Source organism: Lactuca serriola, chromosome 2, assembly GCF_051521515.1.
Source record: "Lactuca serriola cultivar US96UC23 chromosome 2, Lser_US96UC23_V15, whole genome shotgun sequence".
In the NCBI taxonomy this organism is placed as follows: Eukaryota; Viridiplantae; Streptophyta; class Magnoliopsida; order Asterales; family Asteraceae; genus Lactuca; species Lactuca serriola.
In genome coordinates this window covers 235,620,334-235,626,023 of record NC_136409.1, presented here as the reverse complement: position 1 = coordinate 235,626,023, position 5,690 = coordinate 235,620,334, and positions in this window count along the sequence as shown.

Sequence of the window (5,690 nt, the reverse complement as noted above, 5' to 3'; positions counted from 1 at the left end):
TCTGGTAAGTACTTGACCCAACCCGGCATGGTCCATTTGGGTTGCATGGCACCATGCAATTGGATCAACTAAATGAGAGAAATAACACATAAGATTTATTAATATATTATAAGTTCTAATATAATAATATTATTTAATTAGTTTTGATCAAGAATTAATTTAGAATTAATTAAGTGATCAAAAGATAACTAATTAGATATATGGGTAGATTATGTAGATCTTCCATATCTTATATAGTGGATTAAGAGGCTCCATGGATTATCAAGTTGGGTTCCACCCATAGGATGCTCCATGGATTTAACCCATGGATCAAGAAATGAAGAGTCATGGAACATTAGGGTTTACCTAATGCAACACACTATATAAGCAATGTAACTCTCCCCAAAATTGGCTACACTAAGAAATAAGAGGGCTTGGCCGATTTTGCATGTGTTAGAGTATTCTCTCAAGTTTATTCTTTGCATTTGGTGTTGTGTGAAGCATTTTAGGCATCACACTTGAGGTTCTAGGCTCACAAGGTTTCAAGGAACACTTTCAACAACAAGGTATGTAGTTCTATCTCTTATACAAAGAAAATTGTACCCCATGTATGCTAGATAGGTTCATAACCTTGGAAAACAACTTTGCATGATTATTACACAAACATAGATCCAAGGTTATTAGGGTTGCATGTACACTTAGGATGTGTTAGAATGCTCAAAACCCATGACTCGCTTCCTAGTATCCCCTTGATGACAACCCGTACTTACCAGTGCTAGCGATCCATCACCAATCAAACCTTAAGATCGCCCATCCTCTGAAATCTTGAAGAGTACTCCTTAAATCTGGTCCAATCTAACACCTCAATCCATCTCCCATGCTGTCAGTTAAAGGTCTCAATCTTCACTCTGGCTGACGAATCCTCGTTCCCTCTCCTAATCTTGCAGTACCACTGAACTCTAACCGAACACGACCCATGCAAAAACACAATGCTCTTGAACATCCAATGACTAACCACTTATGCATCTAACACCCACGACTAACACTACCCTCTTCCTGTCACCAGTTCTGTTCTAGCAACAGTAGTGCCTTGAACTCCAAAGTTCATCCATAAACAATTACCGACCATACCTGAACAATGATAGGATCACTGAACGCTGACTTCACTGGAGAACTATCACTCCAACCCTGATCGACTATTCTCTAAATAATACTCCTGCATAGATCCCGACAAGGATCCAAAATGATAACGGTACGTGTGGAACCCACTCCGCAAGATACGTCCCTCTATCAGTTCATCAAGGACCTTACGGCATGCAAGATGGCATATACGGTCCTTGATAACCAAACACTAGCAGAAAACTGACTCAAAATCCGACTTATCCAAACTCACTCGCAATCCCAAAACGATACGTATTCCCAATATCCATCTAATAAGATGACATACCCGAAACATCTGGAGGAATACTGATCCCCTTCTGTTGACATAACCAATTCTGCTATCCTATAGCAGCCTGAACCCTTGGAGTGACAAACTCCCTCATGTATTTTCTCGTATGCGCTGCACTGACTCAAGCCCTGCTGGCCTTTCACCCGATGATCAGAAGTTATGGGTCTCTTCTCGGGACCCTCTACTATACGCACCTGGTACGAACCTCTCTTCTCAAAGCGCTCCAAATCGATCCCGCATCTGCAACTCTTGGAAATCATATCCTTCAGGGTTTGATACCCTGTCACACTCACTACCTCGCTTGCCAATGGCTAAGCTGCAACAACTGGAACATCCTCTGTTCCCAAACTGGGTCACAAACTCTTCCCTGAAGCTACTTAGATTCTCCAAGACTCTCACCGAGTCGAGTATGGATCTTGTGCTTTCAGTAGTACGGGCCCAATACTACCTTCCACACTTATCCATACTTTCCTCCCGGATCCTCCATGTCACTTCCTCAACTGGTAAACCCAAGTCTAACTGAGCCTCACTATTAACTCACTGAATTATATCGTAGGCTTCCCTAGGTTCCCGAACTCACCCAGTCCTCGGCTGCTAAAAGATTCCCAATAATGTCAACTAGCTCCCTCGTGAATATAGCCACATGCAAAAGAGATCAGATAATTCTTCGAGTAAAAGACCCATCCCTAGAACGGTTGGACTCAGACAAGAGTTGCACAATACGGTCAAGTCTCTTACTTTGAGATTATCCAGCCTGTGTCCCATGTGACCTAGCATATTCAGTTAATAGTTAGCTCACATTACTAAGAGTCCCACAAAGCACAGAGCAAGCAACATTCAGACAATGGAAAACCTAACCATCATATTCCAATCAGATCATTCTATCCTCTAATCAGGAATCTGTACATGCAATTCAAAGGCTCATACAATCAGGCATAACCTAAACAGGCTATCCTATCAGTACTAGCATGCAAGTCTACAAGCATATACAATAGGCATATAAGGCATCCTCCTAGATCCTTAGCCCTAATCTAGCATGTAATACTCATAACCATATCATATCATACCATGCATGGGTATCTTGGGGAAAACTTACTTGAGTTCGGCTGATTGCACGCATCACACACTTTTTCCTTCTCAAAATTCTTTTCTCCTTTCAGATTCTTTTCAACTCCTTTTTATAAAATGGTTTTACTTTTGAAAATTTTCATACCAAGCCCTTAGTTTGAGTTCAGACACACCCGAGAGTATGTCCAAATCCCTCAAACCAAGGCTCTGATACCAACTTGTAACATCCCAAAATTCAAGGCCAAAAATTTCATTTTTAAATAAGTTATTACATAAAATCATTAGTATAAAAACATTCATAATAATATCTCGTGTCAAACCAAAGTGTCAGTAACCAAAACATTTTATCATAAAATAATATTAGAGTGTAATCCCAAAGATCTCATGTGCCGAAAACATAGTGTGATGCGCTGCGATCAAGCCGGCTCCTTTCCTTTGAAAACGATTACCTGAAACCAAAACTGCAAACTGTAAGCACAAAGCTTAGTGAGTTCCCCCATCATACCGCATACCATACAATCACATAGCATACATACTACCGGGCAATTCTGGGGTGCCCAACCTACCCGATACGACCATTCTGGGGTGCCGACCTACCCGGTACGGCCATTCTGGGGTGCCGACCTACCCGTGTCAAGCCATTCTGGGGTGCTGACCTACCCATGTCAAGCCATTCTGGGGTGTTGACCTACCCATCGGTCCTAACAACCGACCCTCGGGGACTATTCCACCCCTACTGCTACTATCACATATATCATAACATAAACATACTATCAAACATATATGGGGTGTCCAAACTACCCTTCGGTCCTAACAACCGAACTTGGGGACTATTCCCCTCCTACTACCACTATCACATATAACATATCATGCCAGCATATAAACATATCATCACATACTGTCAGACATATCTGGGGTGTCTGACCTACCCTTCGGTCCTAACAACCGAACTCTACTACTATCACATATAACATATCATGCCAGCATATAACATATCAGGTAGTAGCAAACCTAGATGATATCACAAAGACAATTATCTAACATACAAATCCTACTGGTGGGCCGACATTGTGGTCGTAGACCCACCGCTACTGGAAGGTAACTCACCTCACACCCCTGAAGTCCCGTAGACACAATCCCAAACTGCTGATGTTTCGCGGACTCAACCCCAGCTGCTGGCTGACAGATTCTTGAACTGCCAATATCAAACATCACCCAATTAATAATCGGGTCCCACTACATAACCATAAGTACATTCTTTGGGTAATTACTACATTACCCTTAGCTTGGCTTATTCAAGCCCAAAGCCCACTCCATAGGCCCAAAGTCAATTAGGAATCAAAGCCCAACACATGGCCCAATTTTCCAAATTGGGCTTAGGCCTATACATGGTCTCATTCTAAGGCCCAACATCGTATAATCATTAAGGCCCAAACTATGGCCCATCTATAGCCCAATTTTCCAAATTGGGCCCGAACCCCTTACATGGGCCTTACCCTAGGCCCATTAAATATTCTAGTCCATTTGCTTGACTTTGGATGGCCCATTTATAAGACAATCATCAAGGCCCAATAGAAAGGCCCAACAATAAACCCAAGTGAAGTTAGGGTTTCACATAAAATGCTGATTAGGGTTAAGTTTCCTACTTAACCCATTAAGGAATTAATCCACTAAGGACTTAATCCATTAAGTCCAATATTGCTTAGATTTATTTCTGCCAATTATTATTATTTAATATCTCAAGTTATTAAACACACACACATAACCACATTTTACAATGAAACCCTAATTTGGGATAATCGGGACACACGGGAAATTATTTAATAACTTGAGATGTTAAATAATAATAATTGGCAGAAATCAATCTAAGCAATATTGGACTTAATGGATTAAGTCCTTAATGGATTAAGTCCTTAGTGGATTAAGTACTTAATGGGTTAAGTAGGAAACTTAACCCTAATCGGCATTTTATGTGAAACCCTAACTTCACTTGGGTTTATTGTTGGGCATTTCTATTGGGCCTTGATGATTGTGTTATTAATGGGCCATCCAAAGTCAAGCAAATGGACTAGAATATTTAATGGGCCTAGGGTAAGGCCCATGTAAGGGGTTTGGGCCCAATTTGGAAAATTGTGCCATAGATGGGCCATAGTTTGGGCCTTAATGATTATACGATGTTGGGCCTTAGAATGAGACCATGTATATGCCTAGGCCCAATTTGGAAAATCGGGCCATGTGTTGGGCTTTGATTCCTAATTGTGTAACGACCATAAAATTCCAACCAATTTAAACGTTTCAAAAACAACCTGATTTCATAAAATTACCACAAAAAGGTTTTCAATACAATTATTTCAGAGTATTCCCAGAATCACATCACAAAACATAATCATGAGGAGCGGTACGATCACGCCTTTGCCTTGTCACGGTCTCCTAAAGAACCTGAAAAACATTAAACCACAACTGTAAGCCCGAAAGCTTAGTGAGATATCCCCAAAATACCAACCACATATACCATACACGCATAACATGCCATATCAAAACAGAACACAGAACAACCATGCACTTCGGGTCTACTGTGTGACTAGTTCGCCGCACCGGCCTTCAGTCCACCTAGTCCACCCTCCGAGTCTATCCACATACATCGAGTCTACAGTGTGATTGGTCCGCCCGCATCGAGCCTTCAATCCACCTGGTCCACTCTCTGAGTCTACAGTATGACTGGTCCGCCCGCACCGGGCCTTCAGTCGGCCTGGTCTACTCTCCGAGCCTCGGCACGTCCGGTCCGCCCTCTTGGGGCCTACAGCCTATCCGGACCGCTCACTGGGCCTTCGGGATAACCGGTCCGCCCTGGGTATGTTGGCCTACAGCACAAAGCAGGTCCCGCCTCAACCCAACCCCAGCCTAACAACCATGTGCACATAAACATTCAATCATATAACATATCGCATCCAATCAAACCGATCTAACATATCACATAGCATAACATCATTCTAACCAGGATACCGACCTAACCGGTCACTAGCATAGCATCATCCTATATACCAAGATTCTGACCTTAACCAGGTCTCTAACATATACCATCCTAACTACCAGGATGCAACATATCAAAGCAATAACATAACAATGATACCCGGATCACAATCCGATAAAGGGCCCGGCCTTAGTGCCGTAGACCCTGTCGATATAGTGAGGA